Source organism: Mus pahari, chromosome 1 (assembly GCF_900095145.1).
Source record: "Mus pahari chromosome 1, PAHARI_EIJ_v1.1, whole genome shotgun sequence".
In the NCBI taxonomy this organism is placed as follows: domain Eukaryota; kingdom Metazoa; phylum Chordata; class Mammalia; order Rodentia; family Muridae; genus Mus; species Mus pahari.
The window spans coordinates 33,786,584-33,805,139 of record NC_034590.1 but is presented as its reverse complement, the minus strand read 5'-3'; the positions used below and the strand labels follow the sequence as shown (position 1 = coordinate 33,805,139).

General features: G+C 37.1%; 1 protein-coding gene across 1 annotated transcript in view; it reads left to right on the top strand.

The window, feature by feature from the left end:
- Positions 1–18,556, top strand: part of LOC110316206 (ataxin-8-like) — an 83,424-nt gene that overhangs the window by 36,148 nt on the left and 28,720 nt on the right. The window lies entirely within an intron of this gene.

Genomic DNA, 18,556 nt, shown 5'->3' with positions numbered 1-18,556 from the left:
AGAAGCTTTGCAATTTTATGAGGTCCTATTTGTCAATTCTTGATTTTACAGCACAAGCCATTGGTGTTCTGTTGTGAAATTTTTTCCCTGTGCCCATATCTATGAGGCTTTTCCCTACCTTTTCCTCTCTCAATTTCAGTGTCTCTGGTTTTATGTGGAAGTCTTTGATCCAGTTAGACTTGAGCTTTGTACAAGGAGATAAGAACGGATCAATTCTCATTTTTCTACTTGATAAGCACCAGTTGTGCCAGCACCATTTGTTGAAAATGCTGTCTTTTTCCACTGGATGGATTTAACTCCCTTGTCAAAAATCAAGTGACCATAGGTGTGTGAATTCATTTCTGGATCTTCAATTCTATTCCATTGAGCTACATGTCTGTGGCTGTACCAGAACCATGCAGTTTTTATCACAAGTGTTCTGTAGTACTGCTTAAGGTCAGGCATGGTGATTCCCCCAGAGGTTCTTTTATTGTTGAGAATGGTTTTGCTATCCTAGGTTTTTTTTATTTCTTGTTGTTTTGTTGAGGGATTTCTTTCTTCCTTTTTTTGGATGTAGTTTCTTAGTGTTGGTATTTTCTCTTTATCATCCTTTGAAGGCCTCGATTCGTGGAAAGATATTTTGTGAATTTTGATTTTTTTCATGGAATACCTTGGTTTCTCCATCTATGGTAATTGAGAGTTTAGCTGGGTANAGTAGCCTGGACTGGCATTTGTGTTCTCTTAGTGTCTGTATAACANCTNTCCAGGATCTTCTGGCTTTCATTGTCTCTGGTGAGAAGTCTGGAGTAATTCTAATAGGCCTGCCTTTATATGTTACTTGACTTTTTTCTCTCACTGCTTTTAATATTCCGTCTTTATTTAGTGCATTTGTTGTTCTGATTATGTGTTGCGTGGAATTTCTTTTCTGGTCCAGTCTATTTGGTGTTCGGTAGGCTTCTTGTATGTTCATGGGCATCTCTTTCCTTAGTTTTGGGAAGTTTTCTTCCATAATTTTGTTGAAGCTATTTGCTGGTCCTTAAAGTTGAAAATCTTCATTCTCATCTACTCCTATTATCTGTAGGTTTGGTCTTCTCATTGTGTCCTGGATTTCCTGGATGATTTGAGTTAGGATCTTTTTGCATTTTGCCTTTTGCATTTTCTTTTATTGTGGTGTCCATATTCCCTATGGAATCTTCTGTACCTGAGATTCTCTCTTCCATCTCTTTTATTCTGTTGCTGATGCTCACATCTATGGTTCCTGATTCTTTCCTAGGGTTTCTATCTCCACAGTTTTCTACCTTTGGGTTTTCTTAATTGTTTCTACTTCCTTTTGCAGATCCTTAATGGTTTTGTTCAATTCCATCCCCTGTTTGGTTGTGTTTTCCTGTAATTATTTAAGGGATTTTTATGTTTCTTCTAGCTGTTTAGTAGTGTTATCCTGTAATTCTTTAAGGGATTTTTTTGTTTCTTCTAGCTGTTTAACAGTGTTTTCCTGTAATTCTTTAAGGAATTTTTGTGTTTCTTCTACCTGCTTAGTAGTGTTTGTCTGTAGTTCTTTGAGGACTTCTTCCTGTTTAGCAGTGGTCTCCTATAATTCCTTGCGGGATTTTGTGCTTCCTCTTTAAGGGCTTCTACTTGATTAGCATTGTTCTCCTGTATTTCTTTGAGTGAGTTATTAATGTCCTTCTTCAAATCTTCTACCACCATCATGAGATACGCTTTTAAATTCACATCTTGCTTTTTGGGTGTATTGGGGTATCCAGGACTCGCTCTGGTGGGTGTACTAGATTCTCATGGTGCCCTGTGTTCTTAGTTTCTGTTAGTAAGATTCTTATGTTCGCCTTTTGCCATCTGGAAATCTCTGGTGTTAATTTTCAAGCTGTCTCTGGCTGGAGTTTGATCCTCCTGTGATTCTGTTAGCCCCTGTCACCACTACTGGGAATCCAACTCTCTCCTGCATGTCCTTGGTCAGAGCACTCTCTGCAGGTAAGCTTTCCTCTTGTAAGCCAGGTGTCCAGAAGTCTGGAGCTCTGATCCTCTTTCTGAATCCTGGGGTCAGAGCCCTCCCTGTAGGCCGACTTTCCCTGCATGATCCAGAGGACCAGTGATCTCAAGGACCTGTGGTGTGGAGAGTCCTCCTGAACACTCAGCTGTCTCTGCTGGGGTTCAGAAGAGAGATGGCAGGGGTGGCCATGACTGGATGAGAACCCTGTCTCTGGGCAGGCAGTGTTCCTTTGTCCCTGTTCCTGCTGGCACAAGCACCTGCTGGATTCTCTGTAATTGATTGTGTTCCACTCACCTGTGATTCCTGAGGACCGTGATCCCAAGGTTCTGTGGTGTGGAGAATCCTCTGGAGCACTTAGCTGCCTCTGCTGGGGTTCAAAAGAGAGATGGCGGGAGTGGCCAGTATTTATTTTCTACACTCCATATTTTATTATACTCCTGATCCACCCTTCAACTGTTTCACATCCCATACTCTTCCACACTCCCCTTTCTCCATGTGGATGCCCCATCCCCTACCTTTCCAGACCTCTATACTCCCTGGGGCCTCCATTCTATTCAGAGTTAGGTTCATCATCTCTGAATGAACTCAGATCAGGAAGTCCTCTACTGTATTGTGCTGGGGGTGTATGCTGTCTTTTTGACAGTCTAGTATTTGAAAGAATGGGGGGCTCCAGATTAATTGAAACTGCTGGTACTTCTACAGCATCGATTTTTCCTCAGCTTCTTTCAGCTTTCCACAATTCAAAAAAGAAAACAGATAGCACATAGACCTAGGTATTATATATTTGCATATTTGTGCCTTACTTAGTCCTCATCTATTCTTAGAATCTACAGTGTAATGTACTAAAAAAATCTAATCAAAAATGATTGGGAATTTGTGTGAAGAGAATCCTCCCTCCAAAATGTCACAAAACATAAAAAAAAGCAAAACAAATTTGAATGAATGGAAGAAAATGGGAGACCTACCTCTATGAGGATTGTGTGGAAAAGACTTAGTTAAAGTCAGGAGGACTTTATCTAACAGGATGAGGAACATTATAGAAGGGCCTAATATAATTCTTATTATTAATATGTGTTATTCATTTATAAATTATTTAATAAGTGTATTCTCTCCTATTCTGAAGCATATATTATTTGATATAATAATAAATTTTCAACCATTGACATTAATAAATCCTGGGCAATACAGAATGACAACCATGGAATTTATTAGTATCAGTCAATAAAAAATATTGCTTCTCAATGGAAAGAAAGATGAAGACAATTGGAAAGTGTATTCAGTGAAGGTCTGTACTTTGTCAGATTAGTCCATTTGTGACGTGGAGGGTATGACAGATTCTTCTGTGCTGCTTTTTTTTTTTTTCATCTATACATGTGCTTCTCACAGGGCAACAAAAAAAACACAGTCATATCTCCTAAAATTTCAATTAAGTATGCAAAATCTAAAATTGAAACTTGAGGAATAATTTGCAGGAAGGCATCAGAGTTGGAATTGAAGAAAATTGGAGTAATTGTTGGCATTTGATGAACGAGTAGAGAGGTAAAATATATATATATTAAAGATTAGCATCAGGTGATACTAATGCTCCTGAAGGTCTCTCTGCATCTGAGCACATATTAACAGAGCCCAAAGGAATGTATGTGTATTAAAATGAGATCATATTTATTGGCTGTACATTATTAGGTATAGATATTGTGGGTCAACCAAATATGTTGTATGTAACAGTTATATTTTAACACATTGTATTACATATGAACTTAAAGTTAAATATTTACAGAGTACTGATATTGTAACAGTTCTATAAGTTCCTAACATATAACATACCTATTTATACAATGTGATTTTATTCATATCTAAAACCACACATGTGTAAACATAACAAAATGATTGTACTATATCAAGGTTTTGGATATTTCTTTTCTCAAATATTTTTCACCATTGTTATAATTTAAGACGTGGTGTATTATATGGTAAATAGCTTTATGATATTGGAAACAAGTACGCTTTAGATAATTTAATTGCATTGTTTACCAGTTGTAATGTGCAAAAACATATGAATACACATTGGTGAAATTTTTCCAAATAAGTATATCTCTTCAGAATATTAGCACAGGAAGATTAATAAAGGTTCACCACTTGTGTGCATTTTATAGCCCATGTTTACAAGATGATGTCCCTAAAAAAAATGGAGGCTCTGTTATAGGTACTTTTAGCCAGATCCAGGGTCAAAGGCAAGTAAGTCATGGACAGTTTTCTCTTTTATATTTAGAACCAGTAAATACATAATAATAAATACATAATATTTTGCTGTTTCTCCTATTTCATCTTCATTTTTGTTCCTGATGCAACAGGCAGGGAGGAGGGAGAAGAGATAGAGGAGCTTTGATGCAAAAATCTCCATGGTAACAACAGGCTTTCCTTTCTTCGTCATTTTTGTGATCTCTCTCCTTATTGGTCAAAAATCATTTCTCTATTTTCCTAACTATACAAAGCCATTCTGCGTCAGCCAGAACTAAAGAAACGTAGTCACATAAACATTTTCCAGTAATGCTGGTTAGTGTTTAGCTAGCAGCACAGGCCAGGCTTTTGCCAGAGACTTACTGTCAGCTGCTTCTCAGAGAAGGAGGGTTACTCTGGAAACCTAGAGATGAAAATGAAAAGAAAACGTCACCATGGCCAGGTAAATTGCTATGATTCTTCACATTTCTGCTCTTGATGAAACTGCTCCTGTTTGCTGTGCAAGGTATTTGATATTGTTTCTGTTCATTGCTTCAGCTTTTAGATCTATCATTCAGTACCAATACTTGGAGATCTGCTACATCTGCATGGATGGAGTATTACATCAGGCTTCAGTATCTAACAGTGACAGGCAACTTGTTGCTCCTTAATCTGCTTTACGGGACCAGATCTATAAAGGATTTTTATACTATGACAATAGTTCTCCCTTGTCACTATGAGATTTTCTGAAAAATTTTCTGATATCCCATTATCTGGTATGCCAGTGCCCACTGATAGTACTAAATCTCAAATACTGTAATTCTCCTTTATTATCATTTTTGTAAAAATCAACAGTCTTAGATGTTTTACATTAGTTTTCAATCCAAGTTCAAACATAGGTTTAAATTGTTACTCTTTGGAACGAATATAGTTCTATGTTCATAATTACATATCTGCTGAGTTTATTCTTTAAGGACAGTCATAGCAAAGAGTTTGCATATACTTCAATTAAAACGGTTAATACACCACAAATTCTATTCTTTTCTTTGCATATCAACTTTGCATATCAACTTACTAAGGTTTCCAGCCACCACCCAGTTCCCATGCATGATATAATGTTAGTTATATATATTGTATTGTATTAATAAGTAATTATAAATAATAAGTATTTATTACCATCTGTGGGTTTTATATGTTCTGTGGTCATTTTATAAATTTCACTACTCTGTTCTTTTGCATAATTTACGAGCCTATATTTCATTTAATTTTATCTAATATTGATATGTAGAAGGATCAATTGATGATAATAGATTGAATTAAGCATGCTGTATTTTATCTGGCTTATATTTATTTTTGGTTTCTCATCTGTCTTGAACTTCTTAACATTTATTTAGAACAGAAAATATTCGTTCAAAATTTTTATCAGTTTTGTCATCTTTATTGTCCTGGTAAATATATACTTAACTATAGGGTTGTGACTCAGTAATTTCTCTTATTTTTCTGACCATCATATGTATTATTTTTACTTCTATGTATCTAACTTAATGCTAAACTTTGAGGTTTTATCAGATTTTGAGGCCCTTTAAGAGAAATGAATGTGCATCTGAATAACCAAGCATTGAATTTTAGTTGAAAATGGATGAAAAGACAGAGGTTTTAGTTCAATTCTTGTTTATTGTGTATTATATATGTAACAGCTAACAAGATGTCTGAGAAAGATTACAAAAGCCCTTTTTTCTGTTTCTGTACAAAATACAGATATATAAAATCATATAATTGTTGAGTCCCTAATATTTAATCTGTGACTGGCAGTGATAGAAATGTGTGCCTTTATAGTAATTTAGCTCAGATTCCTGGAAGAAAGATTTTAAATCTATAAAATCTTTTATCAAATTTTTATTTACCTTATTGGACTGAACGAAAAGTAATATTCTGTTTCTCAGTATGCTATTTTAAATATGGGGCTTGGATATATAAGTAGAGAACTAATGAAAATTCCCTCTCCTTGGAAAATAGCTCAAATAATCTCAATAATTACCACTAAAGATGGTGGGGAAAATTAAGCTCAAATTCTTGTCACTTGTGAAGCATATATGTTTCACAGTAAGAAGTGCTTTCAATGTTTATCTGACACCACATTGTGTACGTGTATGAGGGTTTTGCATAGAATAAATGTTCTTATTGAATTTAATGGCCACTGAAGATGAAGCAAGAATCTTTGTGTTTTTTTATGAGTCACTTTAAAATAGGTGTGATAAAATAATTCATAGTCTCCAGTGCAGAAACACTAGGTATCTTTTGGTTAAATGTACTACCAAGTAATGTCTCCTACATTTGTGTTTATTCTTATAAACTATTTTGATATTCCATGTCTATCAAGTTAGGTGTCCATTTCCTAATTTTCAATATTTGCTTCACATTTCCCATATGATCAAAAAAAAAAAAAAAAGATTTTCAATAAGGATTTTCCAGAGTTCTATTAGTAAAGAGCTTCAGGGTTCAGCAAACTGTTGTGGTGAAAAAAGTCCTGTGTTATTTATATTAGACTATTTAAAGCTCAAAGTTTCTTGAGAAAAGGGAGTTGGAAAGGAAAGAAGAGATAGAACAATAAATCAAGGTGCTTTTTGCCACAGACGGACTTTTCTTGGGTCCCCAATCTGCGTGGAACAGGGTCTCTGGTTGCAGGTGAGCAAGGATTCGGTGAATGTGGGGTGACAAACAAATATAGACACAAGGGAGTGAGGTATCTGAATGCCAATTGTCAAAATGAGCATCAGACTGTTTATACAGAAGAAAATAGAGAAGTTACACAAAACAGAGGAATGCAAACCTGGAAGGGCTGGCAGGAACCACCTGGGATAACATTCAATGTTAATAGCTGGGAATCAAAAACAGATCCACTTAAAGTCAGCTTAAAGTCAGTAGCTGGTGGCAAGGGCTTCATGCCCTTGCCATAGTTCCTATAGTCTACCTTCCTCTTTGGCCATTGTAATGCTTGTGTATGGGTGTAACTCAGCTTCCTATGGTTCTAAGTATCTACCCTGGTTCCTCTTTAGATCACAAANTTCCTTCTTCCTAGAGAATGGTAAATTCCTGTGTAGGGCAGTGACTTAACTGCCTAGACCCAGGGTCAGCTCAAGGACTGACTGCCTAGGAACTAACATGGCTATGTACTAAGGGAAAGCACATGGATCTGTTTTCCAACTAAAGGAAGGACATTGGAGCATTCTTTATACAAAATGCCACCATTCCAGGAGACTGAGTGTCCTTGAAATTTTGCCTCGGGACAGTGCCCAGGTTTTTGGGGCCTGTTGCACTTGTCACTACAGGAAAGAGTGTAGCAGTTCCGGGAGAGCACATGGAGGATGCCACCATTCCAGGAGACTGAGTTTCCTTGAACTTTTTGCCTCAGGACAGTGCCCAGGTCTTTGGGGCATGTTGAGCTTGTCACTACTGGAGAATGTAACAGCTTTCTAGTTGTATATTTCAAACAAAATAGCAGCCATCTTGTGCAACTTTCTGTGCAACCTGAAATACTCAAGCTGGGCTTCCTGTTTGTGTACATTCCTTTATTAAATGAAAGGAAAAGGCATGAGAGCCTCACTATTATATCCACATGCTCATAAAACTTATTGTAGGAATGTCTACCCTTCTGAATGTATCCTTGTAAGAAGTAGGAAAATAAAGGCCAGGCAAGAGTATGAAAGGTTGACTCTGTCAAGTGTTCTGTAAGAAAGTCATCAGTATTATGGGGTAATGATTTTCTGGGAAGCCTTTTTTCTGAGCACACACAGTCCAGAAAATAACACATCAAAAGTTCTCAATAAGTTTTCCCAATAAACTCGATTTACATAGGGAGAACCTGCGTTAATGTTAATATCAAGTTGCTATATTAATGTTAAATGGCTGAGAAATAGACATTCCTTCTACCACTACTTGTTGTAAATGAATTTTTAAATTTATCCTTTTTTTCAAAAACAATTTTTATTAGATATTTTCTTCATTTACATTTCAAATGCTAATTCAAAAGTCCCCTATACCCTCCCCATGCCCGTCTCCACAAGCCACCCTCTCCTGCTTCCCTGGCATTCCCCTGTAACAGGGCATAAAATCTTTGCAAGACTAAGGGCCTCTCCTCCCAGTGATGGCCAAATAGGCTATCTTCTGCTACATATGCAGTTGGAGACACGAACTATGGGGTATACTGGTTAGTTCATATTGTTATTCCTCCTTTAGGGATGCAGACCCCTTAAGCTCCTTGTGTATTTTCTCTAGCTCCTCCATTGGGGACCCTGTTTTCCACCCAATAGAAGACTGTGAGCATCTACTTCTGCATTCACTAGGCACTGCCATAGCCCCATAAGAGACAGCTATATCAGGGTCCTGGCAGCAAATCTTGCTGGCATATGCAATAGTGTCTGGGTTTGGTGGCTGTTTATGGAATGGATCCCCAGGTGGGGCANNCTCTGGATGGTCCTTCCTTCCATCTCAGCTTTAAACTTTGTCTCTGTAACTCCTTCCATGGGTATTTTGTTCCTCATTCTAAGGAGGAACGAAGTATTTACACTTTGGTCTTCCTTCTTCTTGAGTTTCATATGTTTTGCAAATTCTAATTTGGGTATTCTAATTTTCTGTCTAATATCCACTTATCAGTGAGTGCATATCATGTGAGTTCTTTTGTGATTGGGTTACCTCACTCAGGATGATATCCTCCAGAAGCATCAATTTGCCTAAGAATTTCATAAATTCATTGTTTTTAATAGCTGAGTAGCACTCCACTGTGTAAATGTACCACATTTTCTGTATCCATTCTTCTGTTGAGGGACATCTGGGTTCTTTCCAGCTTCTGGCTGTTATAAATAAGGATTCTATTAAGATAGTGCAACATGTGTCCATAATACAAATTGGAATATGTTCTGGGCATATACCCAGGAGTGGTATTCCTATATCTTCCAGTAGTACTATGTCTGATTCTTAGGAACCACCAGATTGATTTACAGAGTGGTTTTACCACCTTGCAATCCCACAAGCAATGGAGGAGTGTTTCTCTTTCTCCACATCCTCGCCAGTATCTGCTGTCACCTGAATTTTTGATATTAGCCACTCTGACTGGTGTGAAATGGAATCTCAGGGTTGTGTTGATTTAAATTTCCTGGATGATTAAGGATGTTGGACATTTTTTTAGGTGCTTCTCAGCCATTTGGTATTTCTCAGTAAAGAATTGTTTAGCTCTGGACCCCATTTTCTAATGGGGTTATTTGATTTTCTAGAGTCTAGCTTCTTGAGTTCTTTGTATATATTGGATATTAGTCCCCTATCAGATGTAGGATTGGTAAAAGTTCTTTTCCAATCCCTTGGTGGCCTTTTTGTCTTATTGACAGTTTCTTTTGCCTTACAGAAGCTTTGCAATTTTATGAGGTCCCATTTGTCAATTCTCAATCTTATACCACAAGCCATTGCTGTTCTGCTCAGGATTTTTACCCCTGTGCCCATATCTTGGAGGCTATTCCCCAGTTTCTTCTCTATAAGTTTTAGTGTCTCTGGTTTTATGGGGAGTTCCTTGATTAGACTTGAGCATTGTACAAGGAGATAAGAATGGATCAATTTGCATTCTTGTACATGATAATGTCCAGTTGAGCCAGCACCATTTGTTGAAAATGCTTTCTTTTTTACACTGGATGGTTTTAGCTCCTTTGTCAAAGATCAAGTGACCATAGGTGTGTAGGTTCATTTCTGGGTCTTCAGTTCTATTCAATTGATCTACCCGTCTGTCACTGTACCAGTACCATGCAGTTTTTATCACAATTGTTATGTATTACACTTGAGGTCACGCATGGTGATTCCTAGGTTTTTGTTATTCCAGATGAATTTGAAAATTGCCCTTTTTTACTCTGTGAAGAATTGAGTTGGAATTTTTGGTGGGGATTACACTGAATCTGTAGATTGCTTTCAGCAAGATAAGCATTTTTACTATATTAATCCTGCCAATCCATAAGCATGGGAGATCTTTCTATATTCTGAGATCTACTTTGATTTCTTTCTTCAGAGACTTGAAGTGCTTATCATACAGAACTTTCACTTCCTTAGTTAGAGTCACACCAAGGTATTTTACACTATTTGTGACTATTGTGAAGGGTTTTCTTCCCCTTATTTCTTTCTCATCCTGTTTATCCTTTGTGTATAGAAAGGATACTGAGTTGTTGGAGTTATTCTTTTAGCCAGCTGCTGCACTGAAACTGTTTATCAGGATTAGGAGTTCTCTAGTGGAATTCTTATATACTATCATATCATCTGCAAATAGTGATATTTTGACCTCTAACTTTCCCATTTGTATCTCCTGATATTCTTTTGTTGCCTAATTGCTCTGGCTAGGACTTCAAGTACTATGTTGAATCAGTAGGGAGAAAGTGGGCAGCCTTGTCTACTTCCTGATTTTAATGGGATTGCTTCATGTTTCTTTCCATTTATTTTGATGTTGGCCACTGGTTTGCTGATATTGCTTTTATTATGGTTAGGTATGAGCCTTGAATTCCTGATATTTCTAAGACTTTTATCATGAAGTTGTGTTGGATTTTATCAAATGCTTTCTCAGCATCTAATGAGATGATCATGTGGTTTTTGTCTTTGAGTTTGTTTATGTAGTGGATTGTGTTGATTGATTTCTGTACAGTAAACCATGTCTGCATCCCTGTGATGAAGCCCAATTGATCATGATGGATTAATGTTTTGATATGTTCTTAGATTTGGTTAGTGAGAATTTTTTCAATTTTTTATTAGATATTTTCTTAATTTACATTTCAAATGCTATCCTGAGAAGGCACTTGATATGTACTCACTGATATTAGCCCTGAAATTCAGAATACCCAAGATACAATATGCAAAACACAAGAAAATCAGGAAGAAGTAAGACCAATGTGTAGATACTTCATTCCTCCTTAGATTAGGGAACACAATACCCATGGAAGGAGCTACAGAGACAAAATTTGGAGCTAAGACAAAAGGATGGATCATCCAGAGACTACTCCACCCAGGGATCCATCCCATAATCAGCCACCAAATGCAGACGCTATTGCACATGCCAGCAAGATATTGCCAATATGACCCTGATAAAGCTGTCCCATGTGAGGCCATGCCAGTATCTGGAAAATACAGAAGTGCTTGCTCACAGTCATCTGGTGGATGGAACACAGGGCCCCCAATGGAGGAGCTAGAGAAAGTACCCAAGGAACCGAAGGGGTCTGCAATCCTATAAGTGAACAACAATATGAACTAACCATTACCCCCAGAGCTTGTGTCGCTGGCTGCATATGTAGTGATAATTTTATTGAGTATTTTTGCATCAATATTCATAAGGGAAATTGGTCTGAAGTTCTCTCTCATTGTTTGATCTTAATGTGGTTTAGGTATCAGAGTAATTGTGGCTTCATAGAATGAATTGGGTAGAGTACCTTCTGTTTCTATTTTGTGGAATAGTTTGAGGAGAACTGAAATTAGGTATTTGAAGGTCTGATAGAACTCTACACTTAACCCATCTGGCCCTGGCCTTTTTTTGGTTGGGAGACTATTATGACTGCTCCTATTTCTTTAGGGGAAATAGGACTATTTAGATCATTAATCTGATCCTGATTTAACTTTGGTACTTAGTAGCTGTCTAGGAAATTGTCCATTTCATCCAGGTTTTTTTAGTTCTGTTGGGTATAGCCTTTTGTAGTAGGATCTGATGATATTTTAGAATTCCTCAAGTTCTGTTATTCTGTCTCCTTTTTCCTTTCTGATTTTTAAAATTAGGATATTGTCCCTGTGTCATCTAGTTTGGCTGGCTAAGGGATTATCTATGTTGTTGATTTTTTTCAAAGAACCAGCTCCTGGTTTGGTTGATTCTTTGTATTGTTCTTTTTGTTTCCATTTGGTTGATTTCAACCCAAAGTTTGATTATTTCCTGTTTTGTACTAATCTTCATTGAATTTGCTTCCTTTTGTTCTAGAACTTTTAGGTGTGCCCCTCCTTGTCTTTTTTGATAACTTTGGGTTGGAAGTCGATTTTATTCCATATTAGAATGGATACTTCAGCATGTTTCTTCAGACCATTAGCTTGGAAATTGTTTTTCAGCCTTTTACTCTGAAGTAGTGTCTGTCATTGTCCCTAAGGTTGGTTTCCTGTATGCAGCAAAATGTTGGGTTCTGTTTTTTATAGCCAGTCTGTTAGTCTATGTCTTTTTATTGAATTGAGTCCATTTATACTAAGAGATATTAAGGAAAAGTAATTGTTGCCTCCTGTTATTTTGTTGTTGTTGTTGTTGTTGTTGTTGTTGTTGTTGTTGTTGTTAGAGTTGGGATTCTGTCCCTGAGGTTATCTTTTTTTGTTGAAGGATTATTTTCTTGCTTTTTTTAGTGCATAATTCCCTTCCTTTTGTTGGAGTTTTCCCTTTATTATCCTTTGAATGGCTGGATTCGTGGAAAGATATTGTGTGAATTTGGTTTTGTCATGAAATACTTTGGCTTCTCCATCTATGGTCATTGAAATTTTTGCTGGGTATAGTAGCCTGGGCTGGCATTTGTGTTCTCTTAGGGTCTGTATCACATCTGTCCAGGATCTTCTGGCTTTCATAGTCTCTGGTGAGAAGTCTGGTGTAATTCTAATAGGCCTGCCTTTATATGTTACTTGGCCCTTTTCCCTTGCTGCTTTTAATATTCTATCTTTATGTAGTACATTTGTTGTTCTGATTATTATGTGTCGGGAGGAATTTCTTTTCTGGTCCAGTCTATTTGGAGTTCTGTAGGCTTCTTTTATGTTCATGGGCATCTCGTTCTTTAGGTTCGGGAAGTTTTCTTCTATAATTTTGTTGAAGATATTTNCTGGCCCTTTAAGTTGNAAATCTTCANTCTCNTNNANNCCTATTATCCNNAGGTTTGGTCTTCTCATTGTGTCCTGGATTTCCTGGATGTTTTGAGTTAGGATCTTTTTGCATTTTGCATTTTCTTTGATTGTTGTGTCAATGTTTTCTATGGAATCTTCTGCACCTGAGATTTTCTTTTCCATCTCTTGTATTCTGTTGCTGATGTTCACATCTGTGGTTCCTGAATTCTTTCCTAGGATTTCTATCTCCAGAGTTGTCTTCCTATTGGTTTTCTTTGTTATGTCTACTTCCATTTTTAGATATTTGATTTTTTTTTTCAATTCCATCACCTGTGTGGTTCTGTTTTTCTGTAATTCTTTAAGGGATTTTTGTGTTTCCTGTTTAAGGACTTCTACCTGTTTAGCAGTGTTCTCCTGTATTTCTTTAAGTGAGTTGTTAATGCCATTCTTAAAATCCTCTACCAGCACTGTGAGATATGATTTTAAATCCAAATCTAGCTTTTTGGGTGTTTTTTGGTATCCAAGACTTGCTGAGGTTGGCTTTCTGGGTTCTGATGATGCCAAGTGGTCTTGATTTCTGTTATTAAGGCTCTTATATTTGCCTTTTACCATCTGGTAATCTCCGGTGTTAGATGTTCTAGCTGTCTCTGGCTAGAGCTTGTTTCTCCTGTGATACTGTTAGCCTCTGTCAGCACTCCTGGCAGTCCAACACTCTCCTGAGTTTCAGTGGTAAGAGCATTCACTGCAGGCAAGCTCTCCTCTTGATGGGCAGGTACACAGAGGTTTGGAGCTCAGATCCACCTCCTGGCTGAATATGAAGGCCAGAAGTGACCCTGTACAAGAAGGTCTCTTGCTTCTGCAGTCCACGTGCTCTCCTGGGCAGACCGGTCTCTGAGAGACCTGGAATACAAGATGTTGCTCGCACCCCTGTCCCGGGGTCAGTGCCCCCTCTGGAAGCTGACTCTCCTCAGTGAACCTAAGATCCTCCGTGTGCTAGGGCACCTGTGGTCTGAAGAGTCCTCTGGGGACCGTGGAACCATCTGCTAGTTTGCGCTCAAGGTGGCATGGGGCTTGTGCTGACCAAACCTTACTGCAGGTGGTGGTTGGACAGTGTCCTGTATCCCTATTCCTGCTGGCACAAACTCCTCCCAGTTGTTTTGGAACAGATGTTGTATTCCACTCACTAGTGATCCCAAGATACTGGGTGTGCTAGGGCACCTGCTGCAAGGAGAGTCCTCTCTAAATTTATTCTTTATTTTTGAGATTATAATACAGTTTTATTTCCACCTTCTGCTTTTTCTCTCCCCTGTCCACTAATATAATAACCAATATAATATTCTTTGCTCATTTTGAATACATTTCTTCTTATAATTATTATTACATTCATGTCATCTAGATGTATGTACAGTTTTATCTTAAGGAGAGAAATGTAGTCAATTTTGTTTGGATAAGGTTATGTATGTAATTTGTAGGGCTGATCATTTTGTGTTGGATAATGAATTGCTTTTTTTTCTCTGTGGAAAATTGTATCTCCTGCCATCAGAGTTAATTAATTGCTCATAATATTTTAAAATTCAAATTTGTTGATAAAATTACTGGCATTCTAAGAAGACATAATCTTACAACAAATAGCCACATATCCTTGGTTTTTCCATCTTTATTGTTCCTGTTCCACAATGAACTCTGAAGTTTAGATACAGGAAATGTTTTTTCAAAATATTTGAAGTCTGTATTCCATACAGTGTTTTAATCGTTGGGCTTTTCTGCATTTATTTTTTTGGATGATCTATGGACCTTTTAAGAAGCATTGTCAGATATGATATGGAATTTTCATATGAAAACATGTTTATCGACACAACACAATTTGCTTATTATAGGTATTTTTAGGTAGAGAGTTGGTATTATGATATTTTCTCTGTTTTGTTAATTTTTAGTGACTATTTTTTACTTTTATAAATAAAGTCCCTTATATCTCCTCATTTACTCCATCAGTTCATTTGGAAGCTATTACGCTCCACCCTATTTCTTTCTATTCTTCACACAGGTAATTGTCCCTTTTTAATTTTGTTGTTCCTACAGTTACCATTTGATAGTTGTCCTGACATAAATGGTTGAACTTAGGAGCTGCAATGAGACAAATACATTGGCATCTGTCACTGATGGTCTAGATAACTATAGTCACTGAGAACTTTTCTAGATCTGTCTATCCACTATCAAATATTACTCTCTGTTTCATTTCACATTTTATACTTGCTCTATTGTCATTATACTTTCACCAACTGAGTCATAGTTGGGATGTCTCTATTTCCCGGGTATTGTGCATACAAAGCAAGTAAACATACTTAAGGAAGAAACCATGGAAAAAGTGGTTGATTACATTTAGACATATGGCAAGGAGAGATATAATTGTAACTTATGAAGTTTATATTTAACTTTTAGTTATTTCTTGCTACAGATTTCTAAAATGTTTTAACCACTTTCTTAGCACTACAACAGTGGATGACTTTTTCCTTTTTCAGATACCCCAAAACATTTTGTTAGCTTTTTATGTTCGTATTTCTTAACTCTTGTTTGTGTGATATGAAATTTCAAACTTGTGTGGATTTTAGACTCTAGGTGAAACTATTTTCTCAACTGACTAATAATAGGAAAATTTGATTTAGTGGATGTTTAAAACCAGAAGAAGGCAGAACAGAAAATGAGGATTTTTTGAAAGGAACTAAAGATGAGGGTTTTTGTCAGACTGTATCAGGTTATCCCACGGATATTTGAACAACCCACCAAAGAGGTAGAATCTAACTGCTACCTTTTTTCTGAGCTTGCACTCTGTGAAGTTGAGTGCATTATATATCGCTGGAAATCTAGTAATCAGCATTTGGAATTATGTGTTGTTAAAGTATAACAGCATCATCAGTGTACATGAACTAAAAAAGGCAGTAAAAGTATTCACTTTTGAGTTCCTGTGGTTTAAATGGAAACATATATATGATTTCAATTTTGAGACATAAAAATTGTGTTCAGGATACAGTATTAGTTGTGTGCACTTACTTAGTGGTGAGCATTTTGTTGTTGTTGTTGGATAACAAAGAGTACTGTTCTTCCTTATAGAAGTTTACTTCCTGATCACATTTTCCTTCAGGTGTTGTAAATACTGCACTGAAATTACAGGTTCCTTGGCTTCCTCGACAAACATTGATATACCTATTTTGATACCATTTTGTTAGTCTTTCTTAGGTACATATGATTTTGAGATTTCATGTGTACTGATAATGTATGTTACAAATAAGACACTTTGCAAACAGCAGGTATTCTTTCTTCTGGATATTATATCCTTCTTCCCACATTCTACAATACTGTCTAAATCTTGGAATAATGTTGACTCTGTGGATTCCTCAGTCAGGGGTAGATAGACCACTGTAAATTCTTTGTGTTTTGACATGTCCAGTAATTCTGTAATTGCCTCTTAGAGCTGAAAGGGGTAGATAAATTTGTCTATGTGTATAAGGGCAGTTTGTAATTTTACTGCTTCAGATAATTATCAGATATGCTGTCCATTAATGGTTCATAATATTGCCTGATATAAGTAGTAAACTACGTTTATTATAATGGATATAAATTGTCTCACTTTCTGTGGCATAATCTACATGAAACAGAGGACATGTAGTGAAAATTATGATGAGAGCCCCAAGCTACTAATAGTCCTATAAGTGCTATGAGTGGGTAAATATACTCTAGAGAAAAGTAATATTTGTTAAAATCATAAAGTTTAGCTTGAACCATTGTAGTTGTTAGTTGCAGTCTTTACATAAGCACACCATGGTGATAAAGAGTTGAAATAGTAACATCCTGATTAACACTGGAGAATTTTTCTAAGACTTTTTGTAAGAAAATATGAAATGCAAGTTCTTGGAATGTAGAAGAACTAAAGTAAGGTTTTGATCTCTTCTGAGATTTAATATATGTAAGAGTTCTCTCTATTGCCAATATTTTATTATATATGTGGGGATCAGAAGAAACAACATATAGGTCTCCCTTTCTTAGGAATTTTGTGTCAGAAATAGAAAAATATGTTGAAAAAAGGGGGAAGTGAGAACAGAGAATAAAAACTGTGAGTGGTAGTGTGGCTTTTGATTTAAATTCATATGGTTATGTTTTGTTGGTAAGGTTTTAAAATACCCAGCCAGGGAAGATGGTAACATGTTTACTTGAATATATTAGTACCTGGGATTTATCTCTAGCATAAACATAATAAATGCAGGCATACTGGTGTTAGCATTCAGACTTATGACAGGAGGGAGGGTGTTAAAAGGAAATGCTGTGATTTTATACCAAGCTAGACTAGATGGTTTGGTAGTATAAATTTCTTGGATAGAATCTTTAGGACACGGGCAAGTGGTAATATAAATCAGCATTGAAACAGTTTTTGATGAATATTTAAACACAGACACAGTAATAAATTGCAAAGATCTGCTATTTCCCGTGAATTTCTTATACAATAGCCAGCCAGTCCCATCTCAGTATACCTAGAAACAAGTCTCATGCAGCTCAAGAATTATCAGAGTGACTACTGGCATTTGATGGACTACTAAAAAAAAATTCAGGATTTTCTATGGATTTTTGCCTCAGATGCTACCCATATTCCATTAAATGTGGATGAGCTGCCATAAGGTGTGAGAGAGCTGGAATCACCACTTGTCTGCCATGATTAGTTAGGGTGTGGGGTAGATGCTCTTTCCCAGTACTCTACTCTACTTCTGGCTGTTGGAAATGATGGTCTAGATTATGGAAGTAAAATCTGTCCCTGCCTCTTATGGGTTGCAGCACTCAGAATACCCTGACTTGTACCTAACACGTTCTAAAACTAGACATAATGGCAGGGTTGCAGATGAGCAGGTGAGTACTGGGAGAACATTCTATGTGCAAGGATACAGCAGAGGGGATGATGTCCTCTGTCCAGTAGACACCTGCAAAAGACCAGAGGGATTATGTCAGGTTCATGAAAGCAGGTAAACTGGCTTAATCAAAATTGGGTGCAGCAATTGAAAGTTGGCAGCACAGTGGACCTCATTTTTTTTTTGTTGTTGTTGTTTTGTTTTGTTTTGTTTTTGTTATTATTTTCTTTATTTACATTTCAAATGCTATGCCGAAAGTTTCCTATACCTCCCCACACCCCTGCTCCCCTACCTACCCACTCCTAATTCTTGGCCCTCGCCTTCCCCTGTGCTGGGTCATATAAAGTTTGCAAGACCAAGGGGCCTCTCTTCCCAATGATAGCTGATTAAGCCATCTTCTGCTACATATGCAGCTACAGACACAAGCTCAGGGGGTACTGGTTAGTTCATATTGTTGTTGCACCTACAGGGTTGCAGCCCCCTTCAGCTCCTTGGGTATTTTCTCTAGCTCCTCCATTGGGAGCCCTGTGCTCCATCCAATAGCTGACTGTGAGCATCCACTTCGGTGTTTACCAGGCACTGGCATAACCTCACAGGAGGCCGCTAT